General features: G+C 42.2%; 1 protein-coding gene across 3 annotated transcripts in view; it reads right to left on the bottom strand.

Annotated features, from left to right (window-relative positions):
- Positions 1-15840, bottom strand: part of FAM13C (family with sequence similarity 13 member C) — a 125953-nt gene that overhangs the window by 85590 nt on the left and 24523 nt on the right. The window lies entirely within an intron of this gene.

Below are 15840 nucleotides of genomic sequence, written 5' to 3'. Positions count from 1 at the left end.
TAAGGCTAGTGGGTCCTATTCTCTATGGTAAGGTAAACCAGCTGAAGCTGAGTTGGAGGATTGTGATTGGTGTATGTTAAATTCCCTTGACAGGTGTTTGCAGTAAGCACAGCTGACCTGGGTTTAGACTGGCAATGTGGGCTGGGCCCATGGGGCTGCCTCCATTTTCTGGATCCTGATATACAAATTAACTTTATCACTATAGAGCTGAGAAGTATCCTATGCAAATCAGCATGAACACAGTCGCACTTAACAAAATGTAACAACTGGTGAGCCCTGACTGGCTGGCTACGTCAGTTGGTTAGAGCACTGTCTTGATGTGCCAAAGCAGTGAGTTCAATCCCCAGTCAGGGCACATACAAGAATCAACCAATGAATGCACAAATAAGTGGAACAACAAATCCATGTTACTCTCTCTCCCTCCCTCTTTTCCTAAAATTGATGAATAAATTTTCTAAAAAGATGTCACAAGACATGTGGGTTCTCAATGGTACTTTTTTTTTTCTTCTCTATAGCATGTGGATAAAGGACACAGAGACTCCAAAGTGAGAGACTCACAAACAAAGGTCTTCCTTTAAGAAGCCTGCACTAACTGGCGGTTGAACGTAGGTGAGGAGTGGAAGGATTAACCAGCTGTGCGAGAGACAAGATTAGCCACCCTGGGTGTTATGACAACATAATATCTAAGTCCCTCACTCCAAGAATTCTCACATTTCTGCTTCTGCCCCATTGAGGACTCAGTACTTGTACAAGCCTATAGCTCTCCTACTCACTTGAATTGTAATGTGTTGCTGAGTCTACAGAAGACTCCAAACAGGACAAAGCTCAAAGGAAAGTAGAAGGAAGACAAATTATGATTACTTTGCTCTACCCTCTAAAGCACAGGTGGCAAACACAAGTCCCATGGGCAGCATCCGGCCCTCCACCTTGTTTTATCCAGCCTGGCATCTTGTTTGCACCTGGCAGTAGCACCCAACTCTCACTTAACTGTTGAGTAGTTACATTTACACAGTCCTAAAATGATATTCGGCCCTTTGAAGGCAACCTCGAGGCTGATGTGGCCCCTGGTGAAAATGAGTTTGACACCCCTGCTAGAGCAATGGTATCCCAAACTGTCATGCTCAGGCCCTGAAAAGTGTTTACCCTGACCTTTGAACCAGACTGATCCCTCAAGGCACATGGAGATTCTGACTTAACCAGTTTAACTCTGGGGATTCTGGATCAAGCCATCCCTTCAGCTTTTTGGGTTTCTGACTACAGTCATTCATCATTCAAACATGTGGTTCCTATCAGGTGCTACATTCTATGCTCTTCCTAGTGCCTGCCCTCAGGGAGCTCACACTCTAGTAGTGGCAATTGTGGCAGTGCTAGTAAGGGGCCAGGGGTGATGCAGACCAAACATAGGCAATTACAATATAGAATGATCAATGCTACAACAGGAGAAAGGTAAGTGTGGGATGCTCCAGGAATGAATAGGAATGACACCTACCTCAGCTGGTAGGAGAAACCACTGAAGTGGCCGAAATGATGATGCAGAGAGATGAGGAGACAGAATGTACCAAGGCAAACATGTGTAAGTGAGAACATGGCATGGGTAAGGAACTCACAGTGGTTGACTGTGTTTGGGTTAGAGTCAAACATAGTTGGGGATGGTGGCCAACAAGTCAGGCCAGGCACAGGCCAGATCGTAGAAACCCTGTAAGTTATTGAAAGTCTGAGCTTTATTCTGAAGGCAACAGCAAGTCACTGAATATTATAAGACATATTTAGATTTGCACAGGAGAAAGATCATCAGGGGCCTCTGAGGCAATTAAATTAGAAGGCAAGGAGGAAAGTAAAAGGAGGGAAGGTAGTTAGATAATTAGAGCTCCCCAAGCAAGAGTCAATTGGCATTGCAGAGGTGTTGCAATGGAGAAAACCTGATTGGTTTAAGAGATATTAAAGAGGTGGAAACAGTAGACCTGGTGATTGACACGATGTGGTTGAATGGGAACAAGAACTGAAGATGAACCAACTTTCTAGCTGGGAAAAGGGGATGAATAACATTGCTGCCCCCTGAGACAGAGACAAGAAGAGAAAGAGTATTTGGGGAGAGGTGGGCATGAGTGCCCCAAGGCATCCAAGTAGGGAATGATAAACCGGTGATCTGGGGTCTCAGCACCAGACCAGGGCTGGGAATGTGTGGGAATGAGCATGAGGGCAACTAAAACTGCAAGTGGTGTCTCACCATTCAGAGAGGGCAGAGAGAGAAGAGCAAACCTGGAAGAGAACGCTGAGAAACGCCAGTATTTGTGGACTGATGACATATTGTTAACTTAAAAATCAAGCTGCAACATAGTACATATAGTATGAACCTATGCAGAGGGGTGAAAGGGAAGACCAGATATGCGCATGTCTGTGTGTGCGTGTGTGTAGCTGTAAACTTATTTTTCATAGGACATGTTCATTTTTAAACCAGTCTACTGCTTGAATTGTTTAATGGGTATGTATTCTTTACATAATTTAAAACAGGAACACTTTATTTTAAAAATATTTAAGAGCCAGACAGAAAGAAAGGAGATTACAAAGGAGACCAAGAGAGAGCTGGGAAGAAAATTCGGAGGAAGCTTATTGCCTGGCCCTTCTTATGTCTTACTTGAGAATGATGAAGGATGTTAACTTAGGGTAAAAGAATAAAAGAAATATTAAATATTGTATAAATGTACTCATTCAACTATACGATTTCTGACTGAAGATGTTCTAAATGGTGTTCTGTAAAATAGGTGCCAGTTTCTTACAGTTTGCTGATGTTAAATTTTAGTAAAGATACATAATTTTACTTATGCAAAAAGGTAAAGGGATTAAGCAAAAATAAAAGCTCTCATTGACTGACAACAGGATGGTGACAGCCAGAGGGAAAGGTGGGGTATGGGGGGACAAGTGGCGATGGAAGGAGACTTGATTCGGGATGGGAAACACACAGCACAATATACAGATGGTGTATTACAGAATTGTACACCTGAAACCTATGTAAGTTTACTGACCAATGTCACCCCAATAAATTCAATTAAAAAATAAAAACACTAAAAAAGGAAAAAGATATATAATTTTCAGCAAGGACTCAAAAATCATGACCAAATGGGACAACTGCAGCAAGGAGTCAGCACCTATAAATACGGCAACACAAGCTGAAGCCTTCCTGCTACCGCTTGGTCCAATCCACAGCCCAGAGACAAGAAGGAAATGCAAAATGGCATCTTCGTCAAGTCTGTACTCCCTTCTGAGCCAGACTGCCTGTAGAGCCTATTTCTGAAACTAGTGACTTATTTTGACTGCAAAAAGATCACTACAATTTTAAAAATCAGAAGTGCTAATTTCTGTGATTTTAATATAAATTAAATATTTATGTATATTTCAAATCATCTCCCTTTGAATTGAGATTCAGGCCACTTTAAATACCACTTATTGATACTGTAGAACATTGCCTTCCCAGGAAAGCCACCTTTTATTACTCATTTCACTGAGAAAGTGAAGAGCCTGTTGCTATGGAATCTCTACCATGCTATTTTCTGAAATTATTAAACTGTCTGTTATTCTTTGCTTTCAAATATCCTTCAATGTTTCATTTCACAAGTTCCCTTGTTTATTTTATTTAGCTTAGCAAAAATCAAATCATTCTTCTATTCCCAAGACAGTCATAAGAAAAATTCAAAATTACCATTACAACAGTTACCCCAGCTCCTCGAGCTTCTCCACTAATGTAAGGCACAAGGAGAATTAGAGATTCTCCAACTCAGAGAACGCTGCACACTCAATGAGCAGTGGGCAACAGGGGCCTTCCAATTCTGGATATTAACAAACTCTGTGGTTCCCCGGTGATAACTTATTAAAATATTTACCGAATAGTTTCTGCAGCACCAGGGATACTTCTAGCTGTGGGACTATAGCAGCAAGAAAAACAGATTATTACTCAGGAAAACAAAAAACAAAAAAGGAAGAGGAGGAGAAGAAGAAGCAAGTTGAGGGTTTTTGCTAAGTCAAAACTGATTCCTCCCCTTTTCCTTCCCTCTATACTAATGGATGATCAAATCAATAAGAGTAAGAGCACCACAGGATGCAAATATCCTCTGAGGAGGTCCCTTTGCACCCATATCTCCACTCAACTCATACCCACTGCTCTCTCAGTACAATTCCCTCATTTCAGGGAGGCCTGCCCTACTCCCATCTTATTTATATCCTATCTTAGTCAGTTCAGGCTGCTGTAACACAAATATCATAGGCTGAGTGGCTTAAACAAAACAAATTTATTTCTCACAGTTCTGGTTGCTGAGAAGTCAGATCAAGGGGCCAACCAATTCAGTTCCCAGCGAGAGCCCTCACACTGGCTTGCAGATATATGTATGCCTTCTCACCCTACAGTAGGGAAAGAGGAAGCAGACTCTCCTGCCTCTTCTTTCAAGAGCACTGACCCATCTCCCAAAGACCCCATCTCAAAACACCATCACATTGGGGATTAGGGTTTCAACATATGAACTTTGGGAGAATTCAAACATGCGTGCCCCAGCTGGTGTGGATCAGTGCACTGAGTGTCAGTCAGCCTGTGAACCAAAGGGTTGCCAGTTTGATTCCCAGTCTAGGGCATGTGCCTGGGTTGCAGGCCAGGTACCCAGTAGGAGGTGTGTGAGAGCCAACCACACATTGATGTTTCTCTCCCTCTCTTTCTCCTTCTGTTCCCCTCTCTTAAATAAATAAATCAATTAATTAAAAATTTAAAAAAAAAACGCACACAGTCCACACCATATATACCATATACCATGGCTCCCAGGTGGTCCCCCTCAAATCTCATCCCCTCTAATGACTTGAGGCCGCAAAAAACCAGTCCTGTCTCTTCTCTGGACTCTCCTCACATTGCATTTGTTCAATCCTGTGTAGATTTGTTTTGCAGTATGCACAGAATCTGTGTTTTTGGCTAAAGTCCCCCAAATTAAAAGGTAAGCACTCCAAGGGGGAGATGTCTTTGTATTGCATTTTTTAACTCTCTCAAAGTGCTTCAGCTCCCAGCAAATATTTGTTCATTCACTCAATCAGTCATAACTCCCCCACTGAGCACCGGTGCCTGATTCTGAGGAGCTGTCTTCTGTGGATTTGAGAAAGCTAACCACACACATGCACACACACACTTCCCCAACATAAAAACTCTTAAGACTGGGACTAACTTAAAGAAAATTCCACTTTGAATTTCTAGAAAGTAGGAACCACAATATATTTTAACTGAAATGCAGCTTCTCATTGCTTGCATGCTCATTTCTGTAACAGAAATGAGGCTAAGCTAGTTTGGCCTGGGGAAGGGCCCTGAACAGCTGTTTTACTGACTTAATAAGAAACTGTTAAATACTAACAGCAGCTTGCATTTGCAATATGTAAACTTTTCAAACTGCTTTCCCATGAGCATAACTTACAAAGTATGTTTCTTAAATGAGGACATCTAAGTACTTGGAAAGAATTGGAGCTTTAAGTGCTTCTCCTCTCTACATTGTTATTATCTCTAACAATTTTATATAGGTGGTCATATAAAACTCAACCCAGACCTTTTCTTACAATTGTGAACAAATGAAAGCTTTAGGTCTTCCTACGGAACAATGAATTCCATCCAAGTACTAAACAAAATGCAGCATTAGACAAGGGTGTTTTGTAGCTTTCATCACTGGGCTGTAAACATGTTCCTGCAGTCACAAGGGACATGTGTCATTCATTCTATTGAACCAGTCATTGAGGACTTTATGGAAAGTCTAAGTATTCTCACCATGTGTGACAGTTAACATACAAGAGAATTATGTCATTCTAATATTTTCCTTTTAAAGACTTTGTAGAATCATCAAATCTCTCTCATCTTCAAAGTACATGGTTCTGATTTTGTGGAGTTCTTTTCTTTTGAGAGAGGTTATGGAAGACAGTGTAAGGACAAAGGGAAACCAGAAATGCCTACATAAATTTTAAGTTCACAGAAACTTATTCAAAAAGTATTTTATGACTGGAGTTGGAATAACCTTATTTCAAAGACTTCCAGTCAAGATGGCAGTATAGGCAGGCATGGCTCCCCTCTTTGCACAACCACAACAAAATTACAAATACAATACAGAACAATTATCACTCAGGTGATTGTTCTGACAGAATAGACAGACATAAAGTTGAATGGAAGTATGAAAACAATAAAATTAAAGACACCATATCCATTTAGACTGCTAGAAGGGGCACACATGGGGAACAGGCTGGTCAAATATCCATGTGTGGTGGATAAAAATTCAGGAAGCATAGCTAGCTTGGAAGTAAGGAGTTCCAACCCCACAACAGACCCCCCAGCCTAAGCTTCCAGTGTCAGGAAGATAAGTCTCCACAATATCCGACTGCAAAAACCAGTAGGCAATGAGTCAGTGAAAGAAACTTCTGGACCCCCAAGCAGTTCCTCTTAAAGAACCCACACATGGACTCACCTACTCAGACTCACTCCCTCTGGGCTCTGGCACTGGCATGGTGGCTTGAGGGGCACCAGGGACATGCGGGAGGAGGCTGAGGTATCTGGCATCAAGATGAGCAGAGGCCATTGTCCCTTTTCTAGGCCTTTTCCCACAGAATCAGTAGACTGAGGCCATATCTAAGATTCCATTAACTTGGCTAACAGTGTTTGACCCACCTTGGAGATCCTCAAAGACTCCACCTCACCTAACTTATAGGCCCACCCAAGCTGCTTTTTTATATGAATGGCTCATCTTGGCTCATGCCTCACAACTTCTAAATCCTCTCAAATAAGCCGCAGTTGGCCTCAGTGAGCCCCAGGCCTGGAACTAGTAGCCTAGATTCACGGCTTGGCTTCACCTGGAAATCTTCAAGCCCAGCACAAGTAACAGCCATCTCAGGTTGCTTTATAACTCAGGTGGATTGGCCCCAGGCAAAACACGAGTCGGGGGCTGATCTTGACCTGCATCACCTGGGAAAACCCAGGGCCAGTGCACCCAATGGACAGCTATAAACCAGTTAGAGCACCACCACCCTGCACCTGAATTGTTGATCCTCTATGGAGGGCATGGGGTGGTGGTTAAGTGGTCACAGCCAATCGTTGCAGCTGACTGGCCTGGGTAAATCCCTCCCATTCATCTGCCAACAGCAACCGAAGCTCAACTATAAGAGTAGAGTGTACCAAGCCTACACAAAGGGTGTACCTTGAGTACCCCACTTGGGTGATAGAGGAGGTTGTGCCACTGGACCCTATAGGATACCTACTACATTAGGCCACACTACCAAAACATAGAGTCAAAGACACTCTACCTAATATATAGAAACAAACACAGGGAGGCTGACAAAATGAGGAGACAAAGAAACATAGCCCAAAGGAAAGAACAGATCAAAACTCCAGTAAAAGAGCTAAATGAAATAGAGATAAGCAATGTATCAGATGTAGAGTTAAAAACATTGGTTATAAGGATGCTCAAGGAACTTAGTGAGGACCTCAACAGCATAAAAAAGATCCAGCCAGAAACAAAGGATACACTAATTGAAATACAGGATAATTTATTTCAGGGAATAAATGAAATACAGGGAAATAAGAGTAAAGTGGATGAAGCTGAGAATCAAATCAATGATTTGTTACATAAGGAAGAAAAAAATCAACCAATTAGAACAAGAAAAAAAGAGAATCCAAAAATGTGAGGACAGTGTAAGCAGCCTACGGGACAATTTAAGCAATCCAACATTTACTTCATAGGGGTGCCAGAAGGAAAAGAGAAAGAGCAAGAAATTGGAAATCTATTTGAAAAATTAATGAAAGGAAACTTCCCTAATTTGGTGAAGGAAATAGACATGCAAGTCCAGGAAGCACAGAGGGTCCCAAACAAGATGAACACAAAGATGCCCACTCCAAGATACATCATAATTAAAATGAATTAAAATTCTAAAGGTTAAAGAAAAAGAGATGGGAACCAGATGTGGGACAATGGGGTGAGAGGTGAGGAGATTGAGAAGTACAAATAGCTAGTCACAGAATAGCCATGGGGATGTAAAGTACAGTAGACAAAGAACTTACAAGCATGACCTGTGGACATGAACGAAGGTGGGCTAATTTCCTGAGGGAGTGGGTGGGATGGGAGGGGAGAGGAGGAAGTGGGGGAAAATCAGGACAACTGTAATAGCATAATCAATAAAATGTAATTTAAAAACTTACTTTAAAAAGTATTGTATAACTGGGGTTGGAAAATAAAATACTATGACTATACAATCTTAAATTAAAAATAAGTTAACAGCACTAAGAAAGTAAATCCTGGTAAAAAATTATTCTAAGATATTCAAAGATTAAAAATAGTAGTATCTCATGAACGCCTAACATTCTCTTGCTTTATAACTTCTCATCTATTCTATTCTAACAGTAGCTAAAGCCAAGTCTTTGATGTTAGGTACTCTTGGTAACACCCCAGAACTAGACTTCGGAGGATTTCACAAAGCGCAGAATAGTAGCTCCCTCTTCAAACATCTCCTTCTACAATGTTAGCACAAACCAGGACCTTCTCCAGAGGCCACACCTTCTCTTATTAAAGACTCCACAACCTCTGTGTCTGATTTCCCAATTAAACAATGGTTAGGACTGTTTAGGTCTTTTATCGGACTCTTTAGCCACAAATAAAATATGTAAAGTTTTTGCTTCAAAGTGGGTCTATATCTAGAAAGGATGTTTCCTTCTACACAGTAAGATCAGTGACAAATTTAAGTGAACATTTGGGTGGAGGGGGGCTGATTGGGTGGCTTAGTTGGTTGGAGCATCATCCCTTGGGTGAGAATTAAAAAAAAGACTTAGAGGGAGAAACGTTTTCTATTCAAACAAATATATTAATAAACTACAGTATTTACTCTACACTTTTTAAACATGATATGCATATACCAGTCAGATTCTAAGCTTCAAATAATTAAAAACAAACTCTAATTTAAGCAAAGAATGAATTTATCGGGAAGCTTACAAAATAACCCAAAGCTCTGGAGAAGGAGACATGGGGCAATGAGGCCACACTTATGGTCAGAACTGGTCTAATATGGATACTTCTGCCATCACTGAACATTCTGCATCTTATTATTTTACTTTTTAAGGAAAAAAAATAGATAATGCTGCTCATCAAACTCTATCACAACACTGATTGTAAGAAGCACCCAGATTTCAGCAATATGAAAATGTTGGGCATACGTGAATCTTAGGATTGACAGGAAGCCACAGATTCCACAGTGTGCGTCAGCACCACAACCACCGTACACAGCCATGTCCCCTCTGTTGCTACGTCCACTTCCACCCCAGGGTGCGGCCGTGTCCTAGCTGAAAGGGAGGCTGGAAAAGTTGGCATTTTCAGCTTGTATAGTGGAAACAAAGAGATTCTGCTGTTTATCCTGCTGTGGGAAATTCTCCAACCACAACAACAGGGTTCAGATGCTGGGCAGCCAAAATAGAATGACAAATATCCTCTACAGGGAGATTTCAAAGAAACTCCCTCCTATGGAGTTTATCCCTCTTATGGTAAAAGTTTTGTTGCCTCTGCAGTTAAGACTACAAACTTCAAAAAACGTTTGAGAAGCCCCAGAACAGGGAAACTCCCTAGGATGGAATCCAAAGCCCTTGCGATCCAGTCCCTACGAACTATTCCAGGATAGTTTCCATCACCTCACCCTGTGCACACCCTACAGTTCAGGGATGACAAATTAGGTGGCAGCCCTTCAACTGCCATTATCACTCATGTCTTCACTCATAGTGTGTTCCCTCAGAAGACCTGTCCCTACCCTACAGTTTTTTTCTACTCGAATTAAAACTTCCATTGCATAACTTGGACCAAAAATCACCCTTCATGTGAACTTTTCCATATAGCCCCATGTTTCTGATCCCTTAGCACTTTACACATATTTCCATTGTTGAAGGAAGAGGTGTCCACTCAGCATCTGAGCAAAAAGCTGAATATATTGCTTGCTAGGCAAGGAAGAGGTACAGTTTAACAGACTTTCTCCCCATGCAAAGCAGAGAGAGGTTATCTTATATAGGGTTTGGAGACTCTTCAAGTTCAGGGCCTGGGAGACTTCCAGAAGGTGGAATGTTTAGGCATTAGCTGACTGCGGATGCAGAAGCGAAGCTGGAGTAAGAATGTGGTTGACTGGCTGACTTGCAGAAGCGTGCATGCTAGAGTTAAGCTGTAGCCAATTGTCTGGTTTTACAACTGTGTGTACTGGCAGTTTGTGGGGGTTGCTGTCACTGATCCACCAGCTACAGAAGCACAGACCATTGCTGCTATTGGTCAGCTTAAACAGGTATAAAACAGGTTCTGATGGACACTGATAACCATGGTCACAGAACAACCAGTTTTTTCCTAGAAGGATAGGAACTTTTCGTTCTTACCATTATAATACTATGAGGTCTGTACAGAAGGTATCCAGCATGTAACATGAAAAATAGAGACATTTATTTTTGTCTCTAAACAAAAGAGACAAGATACAAAAAGATTGTACACAGGGCAATGACACCTCAGTCCCCTTCAAAGTGGGTACCTTGGGACCTCACAGTTCTCCCAGGGTCTGTTCCACTGTTCAAAACAGTCTGCAAAATCCTTCATTGGAATCATCTTTGGCTGCCCCATAGTATTTTCCTGAATCTCATTGACAGGCTGAAATCTCTTCCCTTTCAAATGCGATTTTAGTTTTGGGAAAAGCCAGAAGTTGTAGGGTGCCAAATCTGGGCTGCAGGGAGGCTGACTCACCTGTCTTCATTTTTCACCCAAAAACACCGTGCCAGATGCAATACATGAGCGGGTATGTTGTCGTGACAAAGCTGCCAATCACCAGTTGCACATAGCTGTGGCCTTCTGAATCATCCAAATAATTCCCACAAAGGAATGTTCAAGCTTAACGCAAAATTTGAAGCATTGCTCTACTCACTCAGTCATTTTGAATGTGACAGCCACACAGCACACATGTTCACTCAACAGCGTCTACCACCTCCACTGACCAGTACAGTGGAGTCATCATTGTTCACATGTCAATGCGCATTCCAGTGCACTCTCCTTGGCTGCCAGGTTACACTGATGTCACACAAACCTTTCTGTTATATTAACAATGACTGGACTTTTTCGGGACAGACCTCATATTTTAGGATATAATAACCATACTAATTAGCTAACATTCTAATATGTGTAGAGTTGTTAGTATATTCCAGGTATTACAGTAAGTAATTTACAAGAATACCTCATTTAATCCTTGGAACAACTCTATAGGGGGCACAATTATGCATCTGTCACAGATAAGCAGCCTTAGGGGCCTCACAGGGATCCAAGAACAAACAGAATGATGACAGAGGCTGCCTCTCACCCAGCACACAATAAGGACTCCACTGATGGTTCGTTGCTGTCTCCCTGGTGGTCATACACTAGCCCCAAGCACACACATCAGATCTCTTCTCTCTATATGCCCAGAGCTACGCTGTTTCAGGACCTCTCAGGCAGAGAAACCCTCAATGTCCACTGTTACAGGAAGACAGAGAGGGTCCTGAGTCACTCTATTAGTTCCAAACATGATCTGAAGGTCAAAGGCTCTGCATGTTGCCACCTAACCATGGCCAAAGTCAGCAATAAAACAAACTCCCAGAACCAACTGTCAACGACATCTGTAATTTTAGAAAGCCAGGCCTTAATTCCACCTGGTTTCTAGTTACCTTGTAGCCAATTGTCCATCTATGATGCAGCTATTAAGCCTAAAAGATTGATCATCAACCTGCCTCAACTTCCTTGAGGAGCCTAAAAACAAACAAACACCAGTGGCAGAAAATGGACATCTTAATTTGCCACTTTCTGCTCATGTGCATGCACCCACGCAGGATGGTGCTGAGCACCACTGCTGAAGGAAAGCTCTCCAGACCGCCTGAAAGAAGGAAGTCATATGCAGCACGCCAAACCACAGCCAAACCACTGCCCCCACCCAACAAGGGCCCTGCCATATTAATGACAAAGATATGCCGTTAAAATATCTCCATCTCCCTCCTATCACTCCTCAGTCAGTGCCAGGAAACCTCTCTGCAATTTATTCCTTTATTATAAATTACATATTCTTCTTATCCCTTACACACAAGAGGAAGGTTCAATCCCTCCTTCTCCTGAGCCCAGTCAGGGCTTACCCTCCAAAACTCTGAAACACATTTAAAAGGCTGTGGTAAGCTCTTTTGGTCTGTGGACTGAGGGACCCACATGTAGTTAATTCACCCCTCGTATCAATTTTTAATACAACCGTAATACCTACTAATACCAGTCAATTAGTCATTCAATTTTGTGGCCTTGAGCAAGTTACTTAACTTCTCTTCACTTTAGCTTCCTCATCTGCAAAAGGGAATGAAAGTATCAGCACCTTGTAGGGTAACTATGAGAATTAAATGAATTATTATGTATAAGGCCCTCAAGACAATGCTGTGCACAGTCAATAATATGGCTTCATACACTTGAAAGGTGGTAAGAATAGATTTAAGCTTGTCAGCACAAACACACACACAACCAGTTAATTATGCATGGTGTTGGGTATGTGGATTATCTTGATCTCGGTGATCCTTCCACAGTACATGTGGATACCAAATCACCACGTTGAACATTTTAAAGGTATACAATTATATTTATCCATTCTCTTCAATGAAGTGAAAAGACAAGGCTGTGCATGGCCATTGCCACAGAAGTAATATTTTCATAATGATTACAGCTCCCCAGGTATAGCAGTGAGGGTCTGAGGGAGGGCTACCCCAGCCATGTTGACAAGAACACCTGGGAAAGATTCTGGATTCAACTCATCCACTAGCCATGTCTAAAAACATATTTAATTGACAGAATGCTAAACAACTGCATGAATATTGAATACTTTAGTGGACATCCACTAAAGACACTTCCAATTACCCAACTATTTCACATAATGAACTGCTTGACCTCCTCGCTCTACCCTCCCCCACCCCGCAAGAAGAGGCCATCTGACTGTGCCTGCCTTGAGGTTCGGCTCTCCAAGGCTCTGGGGTCAACTCTGTCCTCTGTCTGAAGGAAAGGACATTCAGCACAGATAACACAGCAACAGATCTGTCTTGCTGCAAATGCCGCTCCAAAGTTTTCCTCTGAGTGTTTGCCTCATTCCTGTCCCCAGGTCCCCACTCTGAACCCCACCGCAGTCAGTGGATTCCAATCCTAACGCTCTATCCCCATAGGTTTCTGCCCTGCCAGTCTGCTTAGGGCCCCACCTCCTCCTGGACTGGAACCCCACTGGGCTCTTGCTGGTTCACCCTGGAGCATGGAGGAGCCAGCCCACACACAGCCTGACTTCAGGAAGCCCCTTGTGTTAGTTACCTAGGGCTGCTCTGACAAATTACCATAACTTGGTGGCTTAAAACGGCAGAAGTTTATTCTGTCAGTTGTGGAAGCCAGAAGTTCAAAATCAAGGTTTTAGCAGGGACACGTTCCCTGCAATGCTCTCGGCAAGAACCCTCACTTGCCTTTTCCAGGTCCAGGAGGTTGCTGGAGTTCCTCGGCTTGTAGCAGGGTAACTGCAGTCTCCGCCTGTGCCTTCACATGGCTTTCTTCCCTGTGCCACTGTGTCCTCTCTTCTTTTTACAAAGACACCAGTCACTGGCTTTTGGGCCCACCCTACACCCAGATCTCCTCTGAATTCTTACCTTAATAACACCTGTAATGACCGTATTTCCAAAGGTCATACTCCTCGACTGACCAGAGGGGACACAGAAGCCCCACCTAGCATACTCAGTCCGTCATCACTGATGAAACACCACGTTACTGAACCTGGGTTGGCAAATCAAGCACAGCTGCTGGACGGCTTTGACCAGGAAGGACGCATTAGTGAAACCAGCAGTTTGGGAAATAAAAGAAAAGGCCAGGTCAGTGAGTGTAGGCCAAGCCACCTTTGAAATAGAGTGCAGGCCCCCGAATCATTCAAGCTAAAAATGGCGATTAAAATCATCCATTTTGAAATAAGGAGACAGATGATAATTTGGACATGTGTCAAGACACATTCTTTAGTCTTGTTTGCAATGGAAAAAACTCCTCCTAAAGAATACAACATTAAAAGGCTCTGAGATAAATCACATTTAGTAATTAGCTCACAAGTAAGAGGAAGCCAAAATAAACCAACATCAAAAGTACCCTAATCAACAACAACAAAAAAATGTGTTTGGAGCTATGGCATTGCAATCAGACTCTGTAATAAATCATAGATGTGTCATTTCATAAATTGTAACCAAAGAATGAACATTTGGTTGACAGGAAAATAAAATAACGCTGAAGTACAGTTGCAGCTACTGCATTTTCTGATTTTTAAAATTGGTTGAAAATGGTATCTGCAAAGGCTTTCATTATTTTATGATTAGAATTTTATCTACGTTGCCCAGAGATTAGATCCCTGTCATTTCCAGCATGAGCTCCCTACTTCCTCCTTATCCTGACGCCTGCTTTGAGCACAGCCCAGTCTCTATGTTGTGTTTTTTACCTCTTGGGAGACGCCTGCCTGGGCCCCTCACCTGTCACTAAACCCTGGAGACCAGACTGCACGTGTGGCAGCAGAGCCCGCGGACTCCTGCCCTGGGCACCACCCAGGAGCAGCTCCAACATCCAGACCCTGACTCCTCCAGACTCGTCATGTTCAGAACCAGTACACTGAGCTCCCATCCTGCTTTTTAGCAGAAGGTGGCAGTGGGAGAGTTAGAAATTCAGTAGGGTGTTAGGTTTTTTATTTCTATGTCTATCTTGATGTTTCACATCAGGTAGAAAAGGTTACAGCTGTCAAAGTCTTTATTAGTAACCAGTAAAAAAAATAAACAAAATGTTAAAAGGAGGCTTAAATTATGAGTATTAGCCTATTTTTTATTTAGAACTGAATTAATTGGTCTTTTGTCTTTCGCAGAGAGAGAAATCTGGGTCTTCAGAAGACCAGCTCTCCGGGTTTCATAATCAAATGTCAGTTTTGATACAGCTGAGAAGACAGCTGGCAACAGGGAGAGAGAAACTGGCAGAGGGAAGAGGTGGGAGAGAATGACGCCCTCCTGTGGATCCATAAACACAATATGCAACCACTTCCTCTGGTGGCTTTTTAATCTGGTGGTAGGTCATACCTTCAGTACAGTCAGTGTTTTCTAGAATAAAACAAACTAAAAGCCAGCCACTCAGCACCAACACAATGGCAGGTTGATTAGGAAGCTTTAGACCTTGACAGTATCCCTTTATTTAATGTCAGTTACAGCTGAAAAACCTGAAAATCTAAGGTTGGGATGACTTTCCTACTGGAAATTTCCCTGTCACATGGCAACAACATTACCAAAAAAAGACATGGTAACATTGTAATTCAGCATGTTAAAGAACATTCTAATGAAGCAGAGATGAACATCTTTGTTCCTGCAAGAAAGTCCCTAATTGTGGCTATAATTTATTAAGTAGTAAAGTTGTAGAGGGCTCAGTTATTTAAAAAAAGATTCATAACAAAAGCAAGCACTGGTCTTTGTTGTTTAGAAAGGCAAGTTTCCATCACGATGACTCAAAGACCACCAGTTACCTGTGCCTGGAGTCAATTACATAATAAAATAGTACTTAAAATAGTAAAGCCATTTTGCCTGTAACACTAGCATCAGCCTAGAGCAATAATTTTGAAGAGAGCAATCCTCTGTCTGGCTTTATCTCCTGGAGGATGAATACACAAAACACAATGCTATCATTCTGTCTGTGTCTGGTACCAGTTATGTGTTTTTTGATCATTTTAACAAAGAAAGAGCCTCAGCAAAGTCAGTCTTTCTAATGACTTGATGATGGTCACTGCCCATGGCCA

Source organism: Phyllostomus hastatus, unplaced genomic scaffold (genome assembly GCF_019186645.2).
Source record: "Phyllostomus hastatus isolate PE091 unplaced genomic scaffold, TTU_PhHast_1.1 phas_contig_38, whole genome shotgun sequence".
Taxonomy (NCBI): Eukaryota; Metazoa; Chordata; class Mammalia; order Chiroptera; family Phyllostomidae; genus Phyllostomus; species Phyllostomus hastatus.
This window is presented reverse-complemented; position numbering and strand designations above follow the sequence as displayed.